Source organism: Balaenoptera physalus (assembly GCF_965194825.1).
Source record: "Balaenoptera physalus genome assembly, chromosome: X".
In the NCBI taxonomy this organism is placed as follows: domain Eukaryota; kingdom Metazoa; phylum Chordata; class Mammalia; order Artiodactyla; family Balaenopteridae; genus Balaenoptera; species Balaenoptera physalus.
This window is the reverse complement of record NC_138903.1, coordinates 57,139,382-57,166,205: the sequence shown is the minus strand read 5'-3', so window position 1 is coordinate 57,166,205 and position 26,824 is coordinate 57,139,382. Positions and strand designations below refer to the sequence as shown.

The 26,824-nt window shown below is 40.5% G+C and overlaps 2 long non-coding RNA genes across 2 annotated transcripts in view; one reads left to right on the top strand and one right to left on the bottom strand.

Moving 5' to 3' along the window:
• The window catches only part of LOC309651893, a 535,213-nt gene extending 516,042 nt beyond the window's left edge, over positions 1-19,171 (bottom strand). The window contains exon 1 of the long non-coding RNA XR_014258443.1: positions 19,133-19,171. This is a non-coding gene — a long non-coding RNA (uncharacterized lncRNA). The remainder of the gene's footprint in view (positions 1-19,132) is intronic.
• LOC309651895 overlaps positions 1-26,824 on the top strand; it is a 521,021-nt gene that overhangs the window by 183,159 nt on the left and 311,038 nt on the right. The window lies entirely within an intron of this gene.

Genomic DNA, 26,824 nt, shown 5'->3' with positions numbered 1-26,824 from the left:
TGATCATATGTGCATGGGTTTATCTCGGGCTTTCTATCCTGTCCCATTGATCTATATTTCTGTTTTTGTGCCAGTACCATACTCTCTTGATTACTGTAGCTTTGTAGTATAGTCTGAAGTCAGGGAGCCTGATTCCTCCAGCTTGGTTTTTTATTTCTCAAGACTTCTTTGGCTATTTGGTGTCTTTTGTGTTTCCATACAAATTGTGAATTTTTTGCTCTAGTTCTGTGAAAAATGCCATTGGTAGTTTGATAAGGATTGCATTGAATCTGTAGATTTCTTTGGGTAGTAGAGTCATTTTCACAAAGTTGATTCTTCCAATCCAAGATTATGGTATATCTCTCCATCTGTTTGCATCATCTTTAATTTCTTTCATCAGTGTCTTATAGCTTTATGCATACAGGTCCTTTGTCTCCTTAGGTAGGTTTATTCCTGGGTGTTTTATTCTTTTTGTTTCAATGGTAAGAGGGAATGTTTCCTTAATTTCTCTTTCAGATTTTTCATCATTAGTGTATAAGAATGAAAGAGATTTCTGTGCATTAATTTTGTATCCTGTTACTTTACCAAATTCATGGATTAGATCTGTAGTTTTCTGGTAGCATATTTAGGATTTTTATGCATAATATCATGACATCTGCAAACAATGACAGGTTTACTTCTTCTTTTCTGATTTGGATTCCTTTTATTTCTTTTTCTTCTCTGATTGCTGTGGATAAAACTTCCAAAACTATGTTGAATAATAGTGGTGAGAGTGGAATTCGTTGTGTTTTTCCTGATTTTAGAGGAAATGGTTTCAATTTTTCACCACTGAGAACGATGTGGGCTGTGGGTTTGTCATATATTGCCTGTATTATGTGGAGGTAAGTTCCCTCTATGCCTACTTTCTGGAGAGTTTTTATCATAAATGGTGTTGAACTTTGTCAAAATCTTTTTCTGCATCTATTGAGATGATTGTATGATTTTATCCTTGAGTTCATTAATATGGTTTATCACATTGATTGATCTGCATATATCAAAGAATCCTGGCATTCCTGGGATAAACCCCACTTGATCATGGTGTATGATCCTTTTAATATGCTCTTGGATTCTGTTTGCTAACATTTTGTTGAGGATATTTGCATTTATGTTCGTCAGTGATATTGGCCTGTAATTTTCTTTTTTTGTGACATCTTTGTCTGGTTTTGGTATCAGGGTGATGGTGGCCTTGTGGAATGAGTTTTGGAGTGTTCCTCCTTCTGGTATATTTTGGAAGAGTTTGAGAAGGATAGGTGTTAGCTCTTCTCTAAATGTTTGGTAGAATTCGCCTGTGAAGCCATCTGGTCCTGAGCTTTTGTTTGTTAGAAGATTTTTAATCACAGTTTCAATTTCAAGGCTTGTGATTGGTCTGTTTATATTATCTATTTCTTCCTGGTTCAGTATCAGAAGGTTGTGCTTTTCTAAGTACTTGTGCATTTCTTCCAGGATGTCCATTTTTTTGACATTTAGCTGCTTGTAGTAATCTCTCATGATCCTTTGTATTTCTGCAGTGTCAGTTGTTAGGTCTCCTTTTTCATTTCTTTTTTTTTTTTTTTTAACATCTTTATTGAAGTATAATTGCCTTACAATGGTGTGTTAGCTTCTGCTTTATAACAAAGTGAATCAGTTATACATATACAATATGTTCCCATTTCTCTTCCCTCTTGCATCTCCCTCCCTCCCACCCTCCCCATCCCATCCCTCTAGGTGGTCACAAAGCACCGAGCTGATCTCCCTGTGCTATGCGGCTGCTTCCCACTAGTTATCTATTTTACATTTGGTAGTGTATATATGTCCATGACACTCTCTTACCCTGTCACATCTCACCCCACCCCCTCCCCATATCCTCAAGTCCATTCTCTAGTAGGTCTGTGTCTTTATTCCCGTCTTGCCACTAGGTTCTTCATGGCCTTTTTTTTTTTTTTTTTTCCCCTTAGATTCCGTATATATGTGTTAGCATACTGTATTTGTTTTTCTCTTTCTGACTTACTTCACTCTGTATGACAGACTCTAACTCCATCCACCTCATTACAAATACCTCCATTTCATTTCTTTTTATGGCTGAGTAATATTCCATTGTATATATGTGCCACATCTTCTTTATCCATTCATCTGTCGATGGACATTTAGATTGCTTCCATGTCCTGGCTATTGTAAATAGAGCTGCAATGAACATTTTGGTACATGACTCTTTTTGACCTATGGTTTTCTCAGGGTATATGCCCAGTAGTGGGATTGCTGGGTCGTATGGTAGTTCTATTTGTAGTTTTTTAAGGAACCTCCATACTATTCTCCATAGTGGCTGTATCAATTTACATTCCCACCAACAGTGCAAGAGTGTTCCCTTTCCTCCACACCCTCTCCAGCATTTATTGTTTCTAGATTTTTTGATGATGGCCATTCTGACCGGTGTGAGATGATATCTCATTGTAGTTTTGATTTGCATTTCTCTAATGATTAATGATGTTGAGCATTCTTTCATGTGTCTGTAGGCCATCTGTATATCTTCTTTGGGGAAATGTCTATTTAGGTCTTCGGCCCATTTTTGGATTGGGTTGTTCGTTTTTTTGTTATTGAGCTGCATGAGCTGCTTGTAAATCTTGGAGATTAATCCTTTGTCAGTTGCTTCATTTGCAAATATTTTCTCCCATTCTGATGGTTGTCTTTTGGTCTTGTTTATGGTTTCCTTTGCTGTGCAAAAGCTTTTAAGTTTCATTAGGTCCCATTTGTTTATTTGTGTTCTTATTTCCATTTCTCTGGGAGCTGGGTCAAAAAGAATCTTGCTGTGATGTATGTCATAGAGTGTTCTGCCTATGTTTTCCTCTAAGAGTTTGATAGTGTCTGCCCTTACACTTAGGTCTTTAATCCATTTTGAGTTTATTTTTGTGCATGGTGTCAGGGAGTGTTCTATTTTCATACTTTTACATGTACCTGTCCAATTTTCCCAGCACCACTTATTGAAGAGGCTGTCTTTTCTCCACTGTATATGCTTGCCTCCTTTATCAAAAATAAGGTGCCCATATGTGTGTGGGTTTATCTCTGGGCTTTCTATCCTGTTCCATTGATCTATATTTCTGTTTTTGTGCCAGTACCAAACTGTCTTGATTACTGAAGGTTTGTAATATAGTCTGAAGTCAGGGAGCCTGATTCCCCCAGCTCCATTTTTCGTTCTCAAGATTGCTTTGGCTATTCGGGGTCTTTTGTGTTTCCATACAAATTGTGAAATTTTTTGTTCTAGTTCTGTGAAAAATGCCAGTGGTAGTTTGATAGGGATTGCATTGAATCTGTAGATTGCTTTGGGTAGTAGAGTCATTTTCACAATGTTGATTCTTCCAATCCAGGAACATGGTATATCTCTCCATCTATTTGTATCATCTTTAATTTCTTTCATCAGTGTCTTATAATTTTCTGCATACAGGTCTTTTGTCTCCTTAGGTAGGTTTATTCCTAGATATTTTATTCTTTTTGTTGCAATGGTAAATGGGAGTGTTTTCTTAATTTCACTTTCAGATTTTTCGTCATTAGTGTATAGAAATGCAAGAGATTTCTGTGCATTAATTTTGTATCCTGCTACTTTACCAAATTCATTGATTAGCTCTAGGAGTTTTCTGGTAGCATCTTTAGGATTCTCTATGTATAGTATCATGTCATCTGCAAATAGTGACAGCTTTACTTCTTCTTTTCCGATTTGGATTCCTTTTATTTCTTTGTCTTCTCTGATTGCTGTGGCTAACACTTCCAAAACTATGTTGAATAATAGTGGTGAGAGTGGGCAACCTTGTCTTGTTCCTGATCTTAGTGGAAATGGTTTCAGTTTTTCACCATTGAGGACAATGTTGGCTGTGGGTTTGTCATATATGGCCTTTATTATGTTGAGGAAAGTTCCCTCTATGCCTACTTTCTGCAGGGCTTTTATCATAAATGGGTGTTGAATTTTGTCGAAAGCTTTCTCTGCATCTATTGAGATGATCATATGGTTTTTCTCCTTCAGTTTGTTAATATGATGTATCACATTGATTGATTTGCGTATATTGAAGAATCCTTGCATTCCTGGGATAAACCCCACTTGATCATGGTGTATGATCCTTTTAATGTGCTGTTGGATTCTGTTTGCTAGTATTTTGTTGAGGATTTTTGCATCTATGTTCATCAGTGATATTGGCCTGTAGTTTTCTTTCTTTGTGACATCTTTGTCTGGTTTTGGTATCAGGGTGATGGTGGCCTCGTAGAATGAGTTTGGGAGTGTTCCTCCCTCTGCAATATTTTGGAAGAGTTTGAGAAGGATAGGTGTTAGCTCTTCTCTAAATGTTTGATAGAATTCACCTGTGAAGCCATCTGGTCCTGGGCTTTTGTTTGTTGGAAGGTTTATAATCACAGTTTCAATTTCAGTGCTTGTGATTGGTCTGTTCATATTTTCTATTTCTTCCTGGTTCAGTCTCGGCAGTTTGTGCATTTCTAAGAATCTGTCCATTTCTTCCAGGTTGTCCATTTTATTGGCATAGAGTTGCTTGTAGTAATCTCTCATGATCTTTTGTATTTCTGCAGTGTCAGTGGTTACTTCTCCTTTTTCATTTCTAATTCTATTGATCTGAGTCTTCTCCCTTTTTCTCTTGATGAGTCTGGCTAATGGTTTATCAATTTTGTTTATCTTCTCAAAGAACCAGCTTTTAGTTTCATTGATTTTTGCTATTGTTTCCTTCATTTCTTTTTCATTTATTTCTGACCTGATCTTTATAATTTCTTTCCTTCTGCTGGCTTTGGGGTTTTTTTGTTCTTCTTTCTCTAATTGCTTTAGGTGCAAGGTTAGGTTGTTTATTCGAGATGTTTCCTGTTTCTTGAGGTAGGCTTGTATTGCTATAAACTTCCCTCTTAGCACTGCTTTTGCTGCGTCCCATAGGTTTTGGGTCGTCGTATCTCCATTGTCATTTGTTTCTAGGTATTTTTTGATTTCCCCTTTGATTTCTTCAGTGATCACTTCGTTATTAAGTAATGTATTGTGTAGCCTCCATGTGTTTGTATTTTTTACAGATCTTTTCCTGTAATTGATATCTAGTCTCATAGCGTTGTGGTCAGAAAAGATACTTGATACGATTTCAATTTTCTTAAATTTACCAAGGCTTGATTTGTGACCCAAGATATGATCTATCCTGGAGAATGTTCCATGAGCACTTGAGAAAAATGTGTATTCTGTTGTTTTTGGATGGAATGTCCTATAAATATCAATTAAGTCCATCTTGTTTAATGTATCATTTAAAGCTTGTGTTTCCTTATTTATTTTCATTTTGGATGATCTGTCCATTGGTGAGAGTGGGGTGTTAAAGTCCCCTACTATGATTGTGTTGCTGTCGATTTCCCCTTTTATGGCTGTTAGTATTTGCCTTATGTATTGAGGTGCTCCTATGTTGGGTGCATAAATATTTACAATTGTTATACCTTCCTCTTGTATCGATCCCTTGATCATTATATAGTGTCCTTCTTTGTCTCTTGTAATAGTCTTTATTTTAAAGTCTATTTTGTCTGATATGAGAATTGCTACTCCAGCTTTCTTTTGATTTCCATTTGCATGGAATATCTTTTTCCATCCCCTCACTTTCAGTCTATATGTGTCTCTAGGTCTGAAGTGGGTCTCTTGTAGACAGCATATATATGGGTCTTGTTTTTGTATCCATTCAGCCAGCCTGTGTCTTTTGGTGGGAGCATTTAATCCATTTACATTCAAGGTAATTATCGATATGTATGTTCCTATTCCCATTTTCTTAAATGTTTTGGGTTTGTTATTGTAGGTGTTTTCCTTCTCTTGTGTTTCTTGCCTAGAGAAGTTCCTTTAGCATTTGTTGTAAAGCTGGTTTGGTGGTGCTGAACTCTCTCAGCTTTTGCTTGTCTGTAAAGGTTTTAATTTCTCCATCGAATCTGAATGAGATCCTTGCTGGGTAGTGTAATCTTGGTTGCAGGTTTTTCTCCTTCATCACTTTAAGTATATCCTGCCACTCCCTTCTGGCTTGCAGAGTTTCTGCTGAAAGATCAGATGTTAACCTTATGGGGATTCCCTTGTGTGTTATTTGTTTTTTTTCCCTTGCTGCCTTTAATATGTTTTCCTTATATTTAATTTTTGACAGTTTGATTAATATGTGTCTTGGTGTGTTTCTCCTTGGGTTTATCCTGTATGGGACTCTCTGTGCTTCCAGGACTTGATTAACTATTTCCTTTCCCATATTAGGGAAGTTTTCAACTATAATCTCTTCAAATATCTTCTCAGTCCCTTTCTTTTTCTCTTCTTCTTCTGGGACCCCTATAATTCGAATGTTGGCGCGTTTAATGTTGTCCCAGAGGTCTCTGAGACTGTCCTCAGTTCTTTTCATTCTTTTTTCTTTATCCTGCTCTGCAGTAGTTATTTCCACCATTTTATCTTCCAGGTCACTTATCCTTTCTTCTGCCTCAGTTATTCTGCTATTGATCCCATCTAGAGTATTTTTAATTTCATTTATTGTGGTTTTCATCATTGCTTGGTTCCTCTTTAGTTCTTCTACGTCCTTGTTAAATGTTTCTTGCATTTTGTCTCTTCTATTTCCAAGATTTTGGATCATCCTTACTATCATTATTCTGAATTCTTTTTCAGGCAGACTACCTATTTCCTCTTCATTTGTTAAGTCTGGTATGTTCTGACCCTGCTCCTTCATCTGCTGTGTGTTTTTCTGTCGTCTCATTTTGCTTATCTTACTGTGTTTGGGGTCTCCTTTTCACAGGCTGCAGGTTCGTAGTTCCTGTTGTTTTTGGTATCTGTCCCCAGTGGCTAAGGTTGGTTCAGTGGGTTGTGTAGGCTTCCTGGTGGAGGGAACTAGTGCCTAAGCTCTGGTGGATGAGGTTGGATCTTGTCTTTCTGGTGGGCACGTCTACGTCTGGTGGTGTATTTTGGGGTGTCTGTGGCCTTATTATGATTTTAGGCAGCCTCTCTGCTAATGGATGGGGCTGTGTTCCTGTCTTGCTAGTTGTTTGGCATAGGGTGTCCAGCACTGTAGCTTGCTGGTCGTTGAGTGAAGCTGGGTCTTGATGTTGAGATGGAGATCTCTGAGAGATTTTTGCCGTTTGGTATTATGTGAAGCTGGGAGGTCTCTTGTGGACCAGTGTCCTGAAGTTGGCTCTCCCACCTCAGAGGCACGGCCCTGATGCCTGGCTGGAGCACCAAGAGCCTTTCGTCCACATGGCTCAGAGTAAAAGGGAGAAAAAATAGAAAGAAAGAAAGAAAGAAAGAAAGAAAGAAAGAAAGAAAGAAAGAAAGAAAGAAAGAAAGAAAGAGGCTATAATATAGTGAAGTAAAATAAAGCTATTGTAAAGCAAAGCTATACAGACAAAATCGCACCCAGAAGCATATACATATACACTCACAAATAAAGGAAAAGGGGAAAAATTAATATATCGTGCTCCCAAAGTCCACCTCCTGAATTTGGGATGATTCGTTGTCTATTCAGGTATTCACCAGATGCAGGCACAACAAGTTGTTTGTGGAGTTTTAATCCGCTGCTTCTAAGGCTGCTGGGAGAGATTTCCCCTTATCTTCCCTGTTCGCACAGTTCCTGGGGTTCAGCTTTGGATTTGGACCCGCCTCTGCGTGTAGGTCGCCTGAGGGCGTCTATTCCCCGCACAGACAGGACGGGGTTAAAGGAGCAGCTGCTTCGGGGGCTCTGGCTCACTCAGGCCGCGGGGAGGGAGGTGTACAGAGGAGGCGGGGTGAGCCTGCGGCGGCCGAGGCCGGCGTGACGTTGCACCAGCCTGAGGTGGGCAGTGCGTTCTCCCGGGGAACTTGTCCCCGGATCACGGGACCCTGGCAGGGGCGGGCTGCACAGGCTCCCGGGAGGGGCGATGTGGAGAGTGACCTGTGCTCACACACAGGCTTTTTGGAGGCGGCAGCAGCAGCCCCAGCGTCTCACGCCCGTCTCTGGGGTCCGTGCTGATCGCCGCGGCTCGCGCCTTTCTCTGGAGTTCGTTTAGGCGGCACTCTGAATCCCCTCTCCTTGCGCGCTGCGAAACAAAGAGGCAAGAAAAAGTCTCTTGCCTCTTCGGCAGCGGCAGACTTTTTCCCGGACTCCCTACCAGCCAGCTGTGGTGCGCTAACCCCTTCAGGCTGTGTTCACGCCACCAGCCCCAGTCCTCTCCCTGCGATCCAACCGAAACCGAAACCCGAGCCTCAGCTCCCAGCCCCGCCCGCCGAGCAGCCAAGCCTCTCGGGCTGGTGAGTGCTGCTCGGCGCCGAGCCTCTGTGCGGGAGTCTCTCCATTTTTTCCTCTGCACCCCTGTTGCTGTGGGGTCTGCGCTGATCGCCGTGGCTCGCGCCCTTCTCTGGAGTTCGTTTAGGCGGCGCTCTGAATCCCCTCTCCTTGCGCGCCGCGAAACAAAGAGGCAAGAAAAAGTCTCTTGCCTCTTCGGCAGCTGCAGTCCTTTTCCCGGTCTCCCTCCCAGCCAGCTGTGGTGCGCTAACCCCTTCAGGCTGTGTTCACGCCGCCAGCCCCAGTCCTCTCCCTGCGATCCGACCGAAGCCCGAGCCTCATCTCCCAGCCCTGCCCGCCCCGGCGGGGGAGCAGACAAGCCTCTCGGGCTGCTGAGTGCTGCTCGGCGCCGATCCTCTGTGCGGGAGTCTCTCCGTTTTTCCCTCTGCGCCCCTGTTGCTGTGGGATCCGTGCTGGTAGCTGCGGCTCGCGCCTGTCTCTGAAGTTCGTTTAGGCGGCGCTCTGAATCCCCTCTCCTCGCGCAACAGGAAACAAAGAGGGAAGAAAAAGTCTCTTGCCTCTTCGGCAGCTGCAGACTTTTTCCCGGACTCCCTCTCGGCTAGCTGTGGTGCACTAACCCCTTCAGGCTGTGTTCACGCCGCCAACCCCAGTCCTCTCCCTGCGATCCGACCAAAGCCCGAGCCTCAGCTCCCAGCCCCGCCCGCCCCGGCGGGTGAGCAGACAAGCCTCTCGGGCTGGAGAGTGCTGCTCGGCGCCGAGCCTCCGTGCGGGAACCTCTCCGCTTTGCCCTCCGCACCCCTGTGGCTGCGCTCTCCTCCGTGGCTCCGAAGCTTCCCCCCTCTGCCACCCACAGTCTCTGCCCGCGAAGGGGCTTCCTAGTGCGTGGAAATCTTTCCTCCTTCACGGCTCCCTCCCACTAGTGCAGGTGCCATCCCTATTCTTTTGTCTCTGTTATTTCTTTTTTCTTTTGCCCTACCCAAGTACGGGGGGAGTTTCTTGCCTTTTTGGAGGTCGGACGTTTTCTGCCAGCGTTCAGTGGGTGTTCTGTAGGAGCAGTTCCACGTGTAGATGTATTTCTACTGTATCTGTGGGAAGGAAGGTGATCTCCGCGTCTTACTCTTCCGCCATCTTCCCGAGGACCTCCTTTTTCATTTCTAAATGTGTTGATTTGAGTTTTTGCCATTTTTTTTGATGAGTCTGGCTAGTGGTTTATCATTTTTTTTTATCTTCTCAAAGAACCAGCTTTTAGTTTTATTGATGTTTGTTATTGTTTCCTTCATTTCTTTTTCACTTATTTCTTATCAGTTTTTTATGATTTCTTTCCTCCTGCTAACTTTGGAGGTTTTTTCTTGTTCTTCTTTCTCAAATTGCTTTAGGTGTAAGGTTAGGTTGTTTATTTGAGATGTTGCTTGCTTCTTGAGATAGGATTGTATTGCTCTAAACTTTCCTCTTAGAACTGTTTTGCTGCATCCCAAAGGTTTTGGATTGTCGTGTTTTCATTGTCATTTGTTTCTAGGCATTTTTTTTTGGCCCTGTGTGGTGACAGTAGGAATAGTAAGAAGTGGCTGGATTCTGTAAATACTTTGAAGGTAGAAACAACAGGATTTTCTCAGAGTTTAGATATGAGATGTAAAAAGAGGAGAGGTGTTAAGGATGACATCAAAAATTTTGGCTGAGAAATGGGAAAGGTGGAGTTGCTCTTCACTGAGTTGAGGAAGACCATGAAAGCAAGAGTTCTTCGGGTGGGAGAGATATCATAGGCATTTGAGATGCCTAATAGACAATCAATGGGGGATGTCTGGCAGGCAGCTGAAGTCCAGGGAAGACTTCTGGAGACAACCTGGAGATATAATTTTGGAAGTCATCGGGATATATGAGACTAGATGAGATCATCCATAGAGTGAGTTAAAAGGATGAGTTAGAAGTTAAAAGGATGATCCCTGGGACATACCACCAGGGTCCAGAAGATGAACGGAGATATAGAAAAAGCAACCACTGAGGTGGGAGGAAACCCAGGAGAGGACGGAGGCCTGGAAACCAAGGGAAGAAAGTGTTTTAAGGAAAGAGTGAGCAACTGTGTCAAGTATGCCACTCAAAGATCAAGTAAGGGGGCTTCCCTGGTGGCGCAGTGGTTGGGAATCCACCTGCCAATGCAGGGGACACGGGTTCAAGCCCTGATCTGGGAAGATCCCACACGCCACGGAGCAACTAGGCCCGTGAGCCACATTTACTGAGCCTGCGCGTCTGGAGCCTGTGCTCCACAACAAGAGAGGCCGCGATAGTGAGAGGCCCGCGCACCGCAATGAAGAGTGGCCCCCGCTTGCCACAACTAGAGAAAAAGCCCTCGCACAGAAACAAAGACCCAACACAGCCAAAAAATAAAAATTAATTAATAAAAAAAAAAAAGATCAAGTAAGATGAGGACCAAGAATATACGATTAGATATAGCTTTGTGGAGGTCATTGATGATTTCGATAAGAGCAATTTCAGCAGAGTGGTGTCAATAAAAACATGAGTGTAGGGGCTCAAGAGAGAATAAGAAGTGATAATTTCCTCACAATATTGAAGATCAGATTGATGCATCTTATCTCCCCAAAACTATATTCAGTGAATTTCTGTTTGTCCCTGCTCCCCAATTCCAACAACTCTTTTTTTTTAATCAGTCATCAATTTTATACACATCACTTTATACATGTCAATCTCAATCACACAATTCAGCACACCATGATCCCCACCCCACCACAGTTTTTCCCACTTGGTGTCTGTACATTTGTTCTCTACATCTCTGTCTCAAATTCTGCCCTGCAACCCAGTTCATCTGTACCATTTTTCTAGGATCCACATACATGCGTTAATATACGATATTTATTTTTCTCTTTCTGACTTACTTCACTCTGTATGACAGTCTCTAGATCCATTCACGCCTCAACAAATGACTCAATTACGTTCCTTTTTACGGCTGAGTAATATTCCATTGTATATATGTACCAAAACTTCTTCATCGATTCGTCTGTTGATGGGCATTTAGGTTGTTTCCATGACCTAGCTATTGTAAATAGTGCTGCAATGAACATTCGGGTGCATGTGTCTTTTTGAATTACGGTTTTCTCTGGGTATATGCCCAGTAGTGGGATTGCTGGATCATATGGTAATTCTATTTTTAGTTTTTTAAGGAACCTCCATATTTTTCTCCATACTGGCTGTATCAATTTACATTCCCACCAACAGTGCAAGAGGGTTCACTTTTCTCCACACCCTCTCCAGCATTTGTTGTTCGTAGATTTTCTGATGATGCCCATTCTAAATGGTGTGAGGTGATACCTCATTGTAGTTTTGATTTGCATTTCTCTAATAATTAACAATGTTGAGCATCTTTTCATGTGCTTCGTGACCGTCTGTATGTCTTCTTTGGAGAAATGTCTATGTAGGTCTTCTGCCCATTTTTGGATTGGGGTGTTTGTTTCTTTAATATTGAGCTGAATGAGCTGTTTATATATTTTGGAGATTAATCCTTTGTCCGTTGATTCGTTTGCAAATATTTTCTCCCATTCTGAGAGTTGTCTTTTCGTCTTGTTTATGGTTTTCTTTGCTGTGCAAAAGCTTTGAAGTTTCATTAGGGCCCATTTGTTTATTTTTGTTTTTATTTCCATTACTCTAAGAGGTGGATCAAAAAAGATCTTGCTGTGATTTATGTCAAAGAGTGTTCTTCCTATGTTTTCCTCTAAGAGTTAGAGAGTGTCCAGTCTTACATTTAGGTCTCTAATCCATTTTCAGTTTATTTTTGTGTATGGTGTTAGGGAGTATTCTAATTTCATTCTTTTCCATGTAGCTGTCCAGTTTTCCCAGCACCACTTATTGAAGAGACTGTCTTTTCTCCATTGTATATCTTTGCCTCCTTTGTCATAGTTTAGTTGACCATAGGTGCGTGGGTTTATCGCTGGGCTTTCTATCTTGTTCCATTGATCTATGTTTCTGTTTTTGTGCCAGTACCATATTGTCTTGATTACTGTAGCTTTGTAGTATAGTCTGAAGTCAGGGAGTCTGATTCCTCCAGCTCCGTTTTTTTTCCCTCAAAACTGCTTTGGCTATTTGGGGTCTTTTGTGTCTCCATACAAATTTTAAGATGATTTGTTCTAGTTCCATAAAAAAATGCCATTGGTAATTTGATAGGGATTGCATTGAATCTGTAGATTGCTTTGGGTAGTATACTCATTTTCACAATGTTGATTCTTCCAATCCAAGAACATGGTATATCTCTCCATCTGTTGGTATCATCTTTAATTTCTTTCATCAGTGTCTTACAGATTTCTGCATACAGGTATTTTGTCTCGCGAGGTAGGTTTATTCCTAGGTATTTTATTCCTTTTGTAGCAATGGTAAATAGGAGTGTTTCCATAATTTCTCTTTCAGATTTTTCATCATTAGTGTATAGGAATGCAAGAGATTTCTGTGCATTAATTGTGTATCCTGCAACTTTAACAAATTCATTAATTAGCTCTAGCAGTTTTCTGGTGGCAGTTTTAGGATTCTCTATGTATAGTATCATGTCATCTGCAAACAGTGACAGTTTTACTTCTTCTTTTCCAATTTGTATTTGTTTTATTTCTTTTTCTTCTCTGATTGCCATGGCTAGGACTTCCAGAACTATGTTGAATAATAGTGGTGAGAGTGGACATCCTTGTCTCGTTCCTGATCTTAGAGGAAATGCTTTCAGTTTTTCACTGTTGAGAATGATGTTTGCTGTGGGTTTGTCATATATGGCCTTTATTATGTTGAGGTAGGTTCCCTCTATACCCACTTTATGGAGAGTTTTTATCATAAATGGGTATTGAATTTTGTCAAAAGCTTTTTCTGCGTCTATTGAGATGATCATATGTTTTTTCTTCTTCAATTTGTTAATATGGTGTATCACATTGACTGATTTGCGTATATTGAAGAATCCTTGCATCCCTGAAATAAATCCCACTTGATCGTGGTGTATGATCCTTTTAATGTGTTGTTGGATTCTGTTTGCTAGTATTTTGTTGAGGATTTTTGCATCTATATTAATCAGTGATATTGGTGTGTAATTTTCTTTTTTTGTAGTGTCTTTGTCTGGTTTTGGTATCAGGGTAATGGTGGCCTCATAGAATGAGTTTGGGAGTGTTCCTTCCTCTGCAATTTTTTGGAAGAGTTTGAGAAGGATGGGTGTTAGCTCTTCTCTAAATGTTTGATAGAATTCACCTGTGAAGCCATCTGGTCCTGGACTTTTGTTTGTTGGAAGATTTTTAATCACAGTTTCAATTTCATTACTTGTGATTGGTCTGTTCATATTTTCTGTTTCTTCCTGATTCAGTCTTGGAAGGTTATACATTTCTAAGAATTTGTCCATTTCTTCCAGATTGTCCGTTTTATTGGCATAGAGTTGCTTCTAGTAGTCTCTTTTGATGCTTTTTATTTCTGTGGTGTTTGTTGTAACTTCTCCTTTTTCATTTCTGACTTTATTGATTTGAGTCCTTTCCCTCTTTTTCTTGATGAGTCTGGCTAATGGCTTATCAATTTTGTTTATCTTCTCAAAGAACCAGCTTTTAGTTTTATTGATCTTTGCTATTGTTTTCTTTGTTTCTATTTCATTTATTTCTGCTCTGATCTTTATGATTTTTTTCCTTCTGCTAACTTTGGGTTTTGTTTGTTCTTCTTTCTCTAGTTTCTTTATGTGTAAGGTTAGATTATTTACTTGAGATTTTTCTTGTTTCTTTAGATAGGCTTGTATAGCTATAAACTTCCCTCTTAGAACTGCTTTTGCTGCATCCCATAGGTTTTGGGTCGTCGTGTTTCATTGTCATTTGTCTCTAGGTATTTTTGGATTTCCTCTTTTATTTCTTCAGTGATCTCTTGGTTATTTAGTAACGTATTGTTTAGCCTCCATGTGTTTGTGTTTTTTATGTTTTTTTCCCTGTAATTCATTTCTAATCTCATAGCGTTGTGGTCAGAAAAGATGCTTGATATGATTTCAATTTTCTTAAATTTACTGAGGCTTGATTTGTGACCCAAGATGTGATCTATCCTGGAGAATGTTCCGTGCACACTTGAGAAGAACGTGTAATCTGCTGTTTTTGGATGGAATGTCCTATAAATATCAATTAAATCTATCTGGTCTATTGTGTCATTTAAAGCTTCTGTTTCCTTATTTATTTTCATTTTGGATGATCTGTCCATTGGTGTAAGTCAGGTGTTAAAGTCCCCCACTATTATTGTGTTACTGTCAATTTCCTCTTTTATAGCTGTTAGCAGTTGCCTTATGTATTGAGGTGCTCCTATGTTGGGTGCATATATATTTATAATTGTTATATCTTCTTCTTGTATTGATCCCTTGATCATTATGTAGTGTCCTTCCTTGTCTCTTGTAACATTCTTTATTTTAAAGTCTATTTTATCTGATATGAGTATAGCTATTCCAGCTTTCTTTTGATTTCCATTTGCATGGAATATCTTTTTCCATCCCCTCACTTTCAGTCTGTATGTGTCCCTAGGTCTAAAGTGGGTCTCTTGTAGACAGCATATATACGGGTCTTGTCTTTGTATCCATTCAGCAAGCCTGTGTCTTTTGGTTGGAGCATTTAATCCATTCACGTTTAAGGTAATTATCGATATGTATGTACGTATGATCATTTTCTTAATTGTTTTGGGTTTGTTTTTGTAGGTCCTTTTCTTCTCTTGTGTTTCCCACTTAGAGAAGTTCCTTTAGCATTTGTTGTAGAGCTGGTTGGGTGGTGCTGAATTCCCTTAGCTTTTGCTTGTCTGTAAAGCTTTTGACTTCTCCATCAAATCTAAATGAGATCTTTGCCGGGTAGAGTAATCTTGGTTGTAGGTTCTTCCCTTTCATCACTTTAAGTATATCATGCCACTCCCTTCTGGCTTGTAGAGTTTCTGCTGATAAATCAGCTGTTTACCTTATGGGAGTTCCCTTGTATGTTATTTGTCGTTTTTCCTTTGCTGCTTTCAATAATTTTTCGTTGTCTTTAATTTTTTCCACTTTGATTACTATATGTCTTGGCGTGTTTCTCCTTGGGTTTATCCTGTATGGGACTCTCTGCACTTCCTGGACTTGGGTGGCTATTTCCTTTCCCATGTTAGGAAAGTTTTCGACTATAATCACTTCAAATATTTTCTCTGGTCCTTTCTCTCTCTCTTCTTCTGGAACCCCTATAATGCAAATGTTGTTGCGTTTAATGTTGTCCCAGAGGTCTCTTAGGCTGTCTTCATTTCTTTTCATTCTTTTTTCTTTATTCTGTTCTGCAGCAGTGAATTCCACCATTCTCTCTTCCAGGTCACTTATCCGTTCTTCTACCTCAGTTATTCCGCTATTGATTCCTTCTAGTGTAGTTTTCATTTCAGTTATTGTATTGATCATCTCTGTTTGTTTGTTCTTTAATTCTTCTAGGTCTTTGTTAATCATTTTTTGCATCTTCTTAATCTTTGCCTCCATTCTTATTCCGAGGTCCTGGATCATCTTCACTATCATTATTCTGAATTCCTTTTCTGGAAGGTTGCCTATCTCTACTTCATTTAGTTGTTTTTCTGGGGTTTTTTCTTGTTCCTTCATCTGGTATATAGCCCTCTGCCTTTTCATCTTGTCTATCTTTCTGTAAATGTGGTTTTTGTTCCACAGGCTGCAGTATTGTACTTCTTCTTGCTTCTGCTGTCTGCCCTCTGGTGGTTGAGGCTATCTAAGAGGATTGATGGGAGGGTCTGGTGGTAGGTAGATCTGACTGTTGCTGTGGCCGTCAGAGCTCCCTAAAACTTTAATCCACTTGACTGTTGATGGGTGGGGCTGGGTTCCCTCCCTGTTGGTTGTTTTGCCTGAGGCAACCCAACACTGGAGCCTACCTGGGCTCTTTGGTGGAGCTAATGGCAGACTCTGGGAGGGCTCACACCAAGGAGTACTTCCCAGAACCTGCACTGCCAGTGTCCTTGTCCCCACAGTGAAACTGAGCCAGCCCCCGCCTCTTCAGGAGACCCTCCAACACTAGCAGGTAGGTCTGGTTCAGTCTCCCCCAGGGTCACTGCTCCTTCCCCTGGGTCCCGATGCACACACAATTCTGTGTGCACCCTTCAAGAGTGGGGTCTCTCTTTCCCCCAGTCCTGTCGAAGTCCTGCAATCAATTCCCACTAGTCTTCAAAGTCTGATTCTCTATGAATTCCTCCTCCCATTGCCGGACCCCCAGGTTGGGAAGCCTGACGTGGGGCTCAGTACCTTCACTCCAGTGGGTGGACTTCTGTGGTATAAGTGTTCGCCAGTCTGTGAGTCACCCACCCAGCAGTTATGGGATTTAATTTTACTCTGATTGTGCCCCTCCTACTGTCTCACTGTGGATTCTCCTCTGTCCTTGGACGTGGGGTATCCTCCTTGGTGAAGTCCAGTGACTTCCTGTCAATGATAGTCCAGCGGCCAGTTGAGATTCTGGTATTCTCGCAAGAGAGAGTGAGAGCACGTTCTTCTACTCTGCCATCTTGGTTAATCCTCTCTAGGCATTTTTTAATTTCCTCTTTGATTTCTTCAATGATTTCTTGATTATTTAATAGTGTATTGTTTAGCCTCCACGTGTTTGTACTTTTTCCAGTTTTGTTCCTATAATTTTTATCTAGTCTCATAGTGTTGTTGTCGGAAAAGATACTTGATATGATTTCAGTTTTCTTTAATTTACCAAGGCTTTATTTGTGACCCAAGATATGATCTATCCTAGAGAATGTCCCATAAGTACTTGAGAAGAAACTTTATTGTGTTGTTTCTGGATGGAATGTCCTATAAATATCAATTAAGTCCATCTTGATTGATGTGTCATTTAAAGCTTGTGTTTCCTTATTTATTTTCATTTTGGATGATCTGTCCATTAGTGAAAGTGAGGTGTCAAACTCACCTACTATTACTGTGTTAATGTTACTTTCCCCTTTTATGGCTGTAAGCATTTGTCTTATGTATTGAGGTGCTCCTATGTTGGGTGCATAAATATTTGCAATTGTTATATCTTCTTCTTGGATTGATTCCTTGATCATTATGTAGTGTCCATTTTGCCTCTTGTAAGACACTTTATTTTAAAGTCTATTTTGTCTGAAATGAGAATTGGTACTCAAGCTTTCTTTTGATTTCCATTTGCATGGAATATCTCTTTCCATCCCCTCACTTTCAGTCTGTATGTGTCCCTAGGTCTGAAGTGGGTCTCTTTCAGACAGCTTATATATGGATCTTGTTTTTGTATCAATTCAGCCAGTTTATTTCTTTTGGTTGGAGCATATAATCTATTTACATTTAAGGTAATTATCAATATGTATGTCCCTATTACCATTTTCTTAATTATTTTCGGTTTGTTTTTGTAGGTCTTTTTTTTAACATCTTTACTGGAGTATAATTGCTTTACAATGGTGTGTTAATTTCTGCTTTATAACAAAATGAAGCAGTTATACATATACATATGTTCCCATATCTATTTCCTCTTGTGTCTCCCTCCCTCCCACCCTCCCTATCCTACCCCTCTAGGTGGTCACAAAGCACCGAGCTGATTTCCCTGTGCTATGCGGCTGCTTCCCATTAGCTATCTATTTTACACTTGGTAGTGTATATATGTCCAAGCCACTCTCTCACCCTGTCACATCTTACCCCTCCCCCTCCCCTATCCTCAAGTCCATTCTCTAGTAGGTCTGTGTCTTTATCCCCATCTTGCCACTAGGTTCTTCATGACCTTTCTTTAACCCCTTAGATTCCATATATATGTGTTAGGATACTGTATTTCTTTTTCTCTTTCTGACTTACTTCACACTGTATGTCAGACTCTAACTCCATCCAGCTCACCGCAAATACCTCCATTTCGTTTCTTTTTATGGCTGAGTAATATTCCATTGTATATATGTGCCACATCTTCTTTATCCATTCATCCAATGATGGACACTTAGGTTGCTTCCATGTCCTGGCTATTGTAAATAGAGCTGCAATGAACATTTTGGTACATGACTCTTTTTGACCTATGGTTTTCACAGGGTATATGCCCAGTAGTGGGATTCCTGGGTCCTATGGTAGTTCTATTTTTAGTTTTTTAAGGAACCACCATACACTTCTCCATAGTGGATGTATCAATTGACATTCCCAGCAACAGTGCAAGTGTTCCCTTTCCTCCACAACCTCTCAAGCATTTATTGGTTCTAGATTTTTTGATGATAGCCATTCTGACCGGTGTGAGATGATATCTCATTGTAGTTTTGATTTGCATTTCTCTGATGATTAATGATGTTGAGCATTTTTTCATCTGTCTGTTGGCAATCTGTATATCTTCTTTGGAGAAATGTCTATTTAGATCTTCGGCCCATTTTTGAATTGGGTTGTTTGTTTTTTTGTTATTGAGCTGCATGAGCTGCTTGTAAATTTTGGAGATTAATCCTTTGTCAGTTGCTTCATTTGCAAATATTGTCTCCCATTCTGAGGGTTGTCTTTTGGTCTTGTTTATGGTTTCATTTACTGTGCAAAAACTTTTAAGTTTCATTAGGTCCCATCTGTTTATTTGTGTTTTTATTTCCATTTCTCTAGGAGGTGGATGAAAAAGGATCTTGCTGTGATGTATGTCATAGAGCGTTCTGCCTATGTTTTCCTCTAAGAGTTTGATAGTGTCTGGCCTTACATTTAGATCTTTAATCCATTTTGAGTTTATTTTTGTGTATGGTGTTAGGGAGTGTTCTAATTTCATGCTTTTACATGTACCTGTCCAGTTTTCCCAGCACAACTTATTGAAGAGGCTGTCTTTTTTCCACTGTATATGCCTGGCTCCTTTATCAAAGATAAGGTGACCATATGAGCGTGGGTTTATCTCTGGGCTTTATATCCTGTTCCATTGATCTATGTATCTGTTTTTGTGCCAATACCAAACTGTCTTGAATACTGTAGCTTTGTAATATAGTCTGAAGTCAGGGAGCCTGATTCCTCCAGCTCCATTTTTCATTCTCAAGATTGCATTAGCTATTCGGGGTCTTTTGTGTTTCCATACAAATTGTGAAATTTTTTGTTGTAGTTCTGTGAAAAATGCCAGTGGTAGTTTGATAGGGATTGCATTGAATCTGTAGATTGCTTTGGGTACTAGAGTCATTTTCACAATCTTGATTCTTCTAATCCAAGAACATGGTATATCTCTCCATCTATTTGTATCATATTTAATTTCTTTCATCAGTGTCTTATAGTTTTCTGCATACAGGTCTTTTGTCTCCTTAGGTAGGTTTATTCCTAGATATTTTATTCTTTCTGTTGCAATGGTAAATGGGAGTGTTTTCTTAATTTCACTTTCAGATTTTTCATCATTAGTGTATAGGAAGGCAAGAGATTTCTGTGCATTAATTTTGTATCCTGCTACTTTACCAAATTTATTGATTAGCTCTAGGAGTTTTCTGGTAGCATCTTTAGGAATCTCTATGTATAGTATCATGTCATCTGCAAACAGTGACAGATTTACTTCTTCTTTTCCGATTTGGACTCCTTTTATTTCTTTTTCTTCTCTGATTGCTGTGGCTAACACTTCCAAAACTATGTTGAATAATAGAGGTGAGAGTGGGCAACCTTGTCTTGTTCCTGATCTTAGTGGAAATGGTTTCAGTTTTTCACCATTGAGGACAATGTTGGCTGTGGGTTTGTCATATATGGCCTTTATTATGTTGAGTCAAGTTCCCTCTATGCCTACTTTCTGCAGGGCTTTTATCATAAATGGGTTTTGAATTTTTTCGAAAGATTTCTCTGCATCTATTGAGATGATCATATGGTTTTTCTCCTTCAATTTGTTAATATGGTGTATCACGTTGATTGATTTGCATATATTGAAGAATCCTTGCATTCCTGGGATAAACCCCACTTGATCATGGTGTATGATCCTTTAATGTGCTGTTGGATTCTGTTTGCTAGTATTTTGTTGAGGACTTTTGCATCTATGTTCATCAGTGATATTGGCCTGTAGTTTTCTTTCTTTGTGACATCTTTGTCGAGTTTTGGTATCAGGGTAATGGTGGCCTCGTAGAATGAGTTGGGGAGTTTTCCTCTCTCTGCCATTGTTTGGAAGAGTTTGAGAAGGATAGGTGGCAGCTCTTCTCTAAATGCTTGATAGAATTCACATGTGAAGCCATCTGATCCTGGGCTTTTGTTTGTTTGAAGATTTTTAATCACAGTTTCAATTTCAGTGCTTGTGATTGGTCTGTTCATATATTCTGTTTCTTCCTGGTTCAGTCTCAGCAGTTTGTGCATTTCTAAGAATTTGTCCATTTCTTCCAGGTTGTCCATTTTATTGGAATAGAGTTGCTTGTAGTAATCTCTCATGATCATTTGTATTTCTGCAGTGTCAGTGGTTACTTCTTTCCATTTGTAACTCTATTGATTTGAGTCTTCTCCCTTTTTCTCTTGATGAGTCTGGTTAATGGTTTATCAATTTTGTTTATCTTCTCAAAGAACACGCTTTTAGTTTTATTGATCTTTGCTATTGTCTCCTTCATTTCTTTTTCATTTATTTCTGATCTGATCTTCATGATTTCTTTCCTTCTGCTAGCTTTAGGGTTTTTTTTTTTCTTCTTTCTCTAATTGCATTAGGTGCAAGGTTAGGTTGTTTATTCGAGATGTTTCCTGTTTCTTGAGGTAGGCTTGTATTGCTGTAAACTTCCCTCTTAACACTGCTTTTGCTACATCCCATAGCTTTTGGGTCATCGTGTCTGCATTGTCATTTGTTTGTAGGTATTTTTTGATTTCCCCTTTGATTTCTTCAGTGATCACTTGGTTATTAAGTAGTGTATTGTGTTCCCTCCATGTTTTTGTATTGTTTACAGATCTTTTCCTGTAATTGATATCTAGTCTCATAGCGTTGTGGTCAGAAAAGATACTTGATATGATTTCAATTTTCTTAAATTTATCAAGGCTTGATTTGTGACCCAAGGTATGATCTATCCTGGAGAATGTTCCATGAGCACTTGAGAACAATGTGTATTCTGTTGTTTTTGGGTGGAATGTCCTATACATATCAGTTAAGTCCATCTTGTTTAATGTATCATTTAAAGCTTGTGTTTCCTTATTTATTTTCATTTTGGATGATCTGTCCATTGGTGAAAGTGGGGTGTTAAAGTCCCCTGCTATGATTGTGTTACTGTCGATTTCCCCTTTTATGGTTGTTAGTATATGCCTTATTTATTAAGGTGCTCCTATGTTGGGTGCATAAATATTTACAATTGTTATACCTTCTTCTTGGATTGATCCCTTGATCATTATATAGTGTCCTTCTTTGTCTCTTGTAATAGTCTTTATTTTAAAGTCTATTTTGTCTGATATGAGAATTGCTACTCCAGCTTTCTTTTGATTTCCATTTGCATGGATTTTTTTTTCCATCCCCTCACTTTCAGTCTGTGTCCCTAGGTCTGAAGTGCGTCTCTTGTAGACAGCATATATATGGGTCTTGTTATTGTATCCATTCCGCCAATCTATGTGTTTTGGTTGGAGCATTTAATCCATTTACATGTAAGGTATTTATCGATATGTATGTTCCTATTCCCATTTTCTTAATTGTTTTGGGTTTGTTATTGTAGGTGTTTTCCTTCTCTTGTGTTTCTTGCCTAGAGAAGTTCCTTTAGCATTTGTTGTAAAGCTGGTTTGGTGGTGCTGAACTCTCTCAGCTTTTGCTTGTCTTTAAAGTTTTTAATTTCTCCATCAAATCTGAATGAGATCCTTGCTGGGTAGAGTAATCTTGGTTGTAGTTTTTTCTCCTTCATCACTTTAAGTATATCCTGCCACTCCCTTCTGGCTTGCAGAGTTTCTGCTGAAAGATCAGATGTTAACCTTATGGGGATTCCCTTGTGTGTTACTTGTTGTTTTTTCCTTGCTGCTTTTAATATGTTTTCTTTATATTTAATTTTTCATAGTTTGACTAATATGTGTCTTGACATGTTTCTCCTTGGATTTATCCTGTTGGGACTCTCTGTGCTTCCAGGACTTGATTAACTATTTCCTTTCCCATATTAGGGAAGTTTTCAACTATAATCTCTTCAAATATTTTCTCAGTCCCTTTCTTTTTCTCTTCTTCTTCTGGGACCCCTACAATTCGAATGTTGGTGCATTTAACGTTGTCCCAGAGGTCTCTGAGACTGTCCTCAGTTCTTTTCATTCTTTTTTCTTTATTCTGCTCTGCAGTAGTTATTTCCACTATTTTATCTTTCAAGTCACTTCTCCGTTCTTCTGCCTCAATTATTCTGCTATTGATCCCTTCTAGAGCATTTTTTATTTCATTTATTGTGTTTTTCGTCGTTGCTTGGTTCCTCTTTAGTTCTTCTACATCCTTGTTAAATGTTTCTTGCATTTTGTCTATTTTATTTCCAAGATTTTGGATCATCTTTACTATCATTATTCTGAATTCTTTTTCAGGTAGACTGCCTATTTCCTCTTCATTTGTTAGGTCTGGTGTGTTTTCACCTTGCTCCTTCATCTGCTCTGTGTTTTTCTGTCTTCTCATTTTGCTTATCTTACTGTGTTTGTGGTCTCCTTTTCACGGGCTGCAGGTTCGTAGTTCCTGTTGTTTTTGCTGTCTGTCCCCAGTGGGTAAGGTTGGTTCAGTGGGTTGCGTAGGCTTCCTGGTGGAGGGGACTAGTCCCTGTGTTCTGGTGGATGAGCCTGGATCTTGTCTTTCTGGTGGGCACGTCCACGTCTGGTGGTGTGTTTGGGGGTGTCTGTGGCCTTATTATGATTTTTGGCAGCCTCTCTGCTAATGGATGGGGCTGTGTTCCTGTCTTGCTAGTTGTTTGGCATAGGGTGTCCAGCACTGTAGCTTGCTGGTCGTTGAGTGAAGCTGGGTCTTAATGTTGAGATGGAGATCTCTGATAAATTTTTTGCCGTTTGGTATTACGTGGAGCTGGGATGTCTCTTGTGGACCAGTGTCCTGAAGTTGGGTCTCCCACCTCAGAGGCACAGCCCTGATGCCTGGCTGGAGCACCAAGAGCCTTTCATCCACACGGCTAAGAATAAAAGGGAGATAAAATAGAAAGAAAGAAAGAAAGAGGAAAAAATAAAACTATTTTAATAAAAATAAGAAAAAACTTATTAAGAAAAAAATTTATTAAGAAAGAAATTTAATTTTTTAAAATTAAAAGTAAGGAAAAAATTATTTAAAAAAATTTTATAATTAAAAAAAAAAACAGACGGATCGAACCCTAGGGCAAATGGTGAAAGCAAAGCTACACAGACAAAATCTCACCCAGAAGCATACACATATACACTCACAAAAAAAAAAGGAAAAGGGGAAAAATTAATATATCCTGCTCCCTAAGTCCACCTCCTGAATTTGGTATTATTCATTGTCTATTTAGGTATTCAACAGATGCAGGCACTTCAAGTTGTTTGTGGAGCTTTAATCCACTGCTTCTGAGGCTGCTGGGAGAAATTTCCCTTTCTCTTCTTTGTTCGTACAGCTCCTTGTGTTCAGCTTTGGATTTGGACCCGCCTCTGCGTGTAGGTCGCCTTAGGGCATCTGTTCTTCATTCACACAGGACGGGATTAAAGGAGCAGTTGCTTTGGGGGCTCTGGCTCACTCAGGCGGCGGGGGACGGAAGGGTACAGATGCGGTGCAAGCCTGCGGCGGCAGAGGCCGGCATGACATTGCAGCAGCCTGAGGCGCGCTGTGCGTTCTCCCGGGGAAGTTGTCCCTGGATCACCAGAGTCTGGCAGTGGTGGGCTGCACAGGCTCCCGGGAGGAGTGGTGTGGAGAGTGTCCTCTGCTTGCACACAGGCTTCTTGGTAGTGGCAGCAGCACCCTTAGCGTCTCATGCCCGTCTCTGGGATCCGCGCTGATAGCTGCAACTTGTGCCCGTCTCTGGATCTCGTTTAGGTGGCACTCTGAATCCCCTCTACTTGCGCACCACGAAACAAAGAGGCAAGAAAAAGTCTCTTGCCTCTTTGGCAGCCCCAGACCTTTTCCCGGACTCCCTCCCGGCTAGCTGTGGTGTGCTAACCCCTTCAGGCTGTGTTCACACAGCCAACCCCTGTTCTCTCCCTGAGATCCGACTGAAGGCCGAGACTCAGCTCCCAGCCCCCGCCCGCCCCGGCGGCTGAGCAGACAAGCCTCTCGGGCTGGTGAGTGCTGCTCGGCGCCGAGCCTCTGTGCGGGAATCTCTCCACTTTGCCCTCCACACCCCTGTGGCTGCGCTCTCCTCCGTGGCTCTGAAGCTTCACCCCTCTGCCACCCGCCGTCTCCGCCCGCGAAGGGGCTTCCTAGTGTGTGGAAACCTTTTCTCCTTCACAGCTCCCTCCCACTGGTGCAGGTCCTGTCCCTATTCTTTTGTCTCTGTTATTTCTTTTTTCTTTTGCCCTACCCAAGTACGTGGGGAATTTCTTGCCTTTTGGGAAGTCTGACGTCTTCTGCCAGCGTTCAGTGGGTGCTCTGTAGGAGTAGTTCCACGTGTAGATGTATTTCTGATGTATCTGTGGGAAGGAAGGTGATCTCCGCATCTTACTCTTCCACCATCTTGCTGGTCTTTTCCTTCTGTTGTGTTTCCTCCCTAGAGAAGTTCCTTTAGCATTTGTTGTGAAGCTGGTATGGTGGTGCTGAACTCTCTTAACTTTTGCTTGTATGTAAAGATTTTAATTTCTCCATCGAATCTGAATGTGATCCGTGCTGGTAGAGTAATCTTGGTTGTAGATTTTTCTCTTTCATCACTTCAAATATGTCCTGCCACTCCCTTCTGTCTTGCAGAATTTCTGTTGAAAGTTCAGCTGTTAACCTTATGCTAACCCTATGGATTCCCTTGTATGTTATTTGTTGCTTTTCCCTTGCTGCTTTTAATATTTTTTCTTTGTATTTAATTTTTGATAGTTTGATTAATATGTGTCTTGGCGTGTTTCCCCTTGTATTTATCCTGTATGCGACTCTCTGGTCTTCCTGGAGTTGATTGAGTATTTCCTTTCCCATGTTAGGGAAGTGTTCAACTATAATCTCTTCAAATGTTTTCTCAGACCCTTTCTTTTTCTCTTTTTCTTCTGGGACCCCTATAATTGGAATGTTGGTGCATTTAATGTTGTCCCAGAAGTCTCTGAGACTGCCCTCAATTCTTTTCATTCTTTTTTCTTTTTTCTACTCTGCAGTAGTTATTTCCACTATTTTATCTTCCAGGTCACTTATCATTCTTCTGTCTCAGTTATTCTGCTATTGATTACTTCTAGAGAATTTTTTATTTCATTTGTTGTGTTGTTCATCATTGTTTGTTTGCTCTTTAGTTCCTCTAGGTCCTTGTTCAATGTTCCTTGTATTTTTCCATTGTCTTTCCGAGATTTTGGATCATTTTTACTAGCATTACTCTGAATTCTTTTTCAGGTAGACTCCCTATTTCCTCTTCATCTGGTTGGTCTGGTGGGTGTTTACCTTGTTCCTTCATCAGCTGCATATTTCCTTGTCTTCTCTTTTTGCTTAACTTACTGTGTTTGGGATCTCCTTTTCCCAGGCTGCATGTTCTTAGTTCTCCTTGTTTTTTGTTGTCTGCCCCCTGTGGGTGAGTTTTGTTCAGTTGCTTGTGTAGGCTTTCTGGTGGAGGGGGCTGGTGTCTGTGTTCTGTTGGGTAGGGCTGGACATTGTCTTTCTGTTGGGCAGGGCTGCGCCCAGTGTTGTGTTTTGGGGTATCTATGAACTTATTATGATTTTGGCAGCCTCTCTTCTAATGGGTGGTATTGTGTTCCTGTCTTGCTAGTTATTTGGCATGACATGTGCAGCCCTGGAGCTTGCTGGCCGTTGGGTGGAGCTGGGTCTTAGCTTTGAGATGGAGATCTCTTGGACAGCCCTCGCTGATTGATATTACATTGGGCTGGGAGGTGTCTGGTAGCCCAATGTCCTGAACTTGGATCTCACACCACAGAGGCTCAGGCCTGACACCAGGCCAGGACACCAAGACTCTGTTAGCCAAATGGCTGAGAAGAAAAGCAAAAAAAAATTTAATTTAAATATTTTAAAATTTTTAAAATTTAAAAAAAGTATTTTTTAAATAAAAAATTTAAAAAATATTAAAATAAAAAAATAAAAAAAGAAGAGAGCAACCACTCCAATAAACAAATCCACCAATGACAACAAGTGCTAAAATCTATACTAAGATAAACATAAAAATCACAAGCAAGTGAGTCACACACAGCAAACCCGAAGTCTACAGTTGTTCCCCAAACCTACCAACTCGATTTTGGGTTGAACTGTTGTCTATTCAGGTATTCCATAGATGCAGAGTACCTCAAGTTGATTGTGGGGATTTAATCCACTACTCCTGAGGCTGCACATAGAAATTTCCCTTTATTTTTTTGTTCGCACAGCTCCTGGGTTTCAGCTTTGGTTTTGGCCCTACCTCTGCTTGTAGGTTGCCTTCAGGCTTCTTTTCCCACCCAGACAGGACGGGGTTAAAGCAGTGGCTGATTAGGGGGCTCTGGTTCACTCATGCTGAAGGTAGGAAGGGCTAAGGTAGTTATAATTGGAATGCAGGGCAAGCCAGCGGTGGCAGAGGCTGACGTGATGTTGCAAGAGCCTGAGGTGTGTCATATATTCTCCCGGAGAGGTTGTCTCTGAATCTTGGGACCCTGGCAG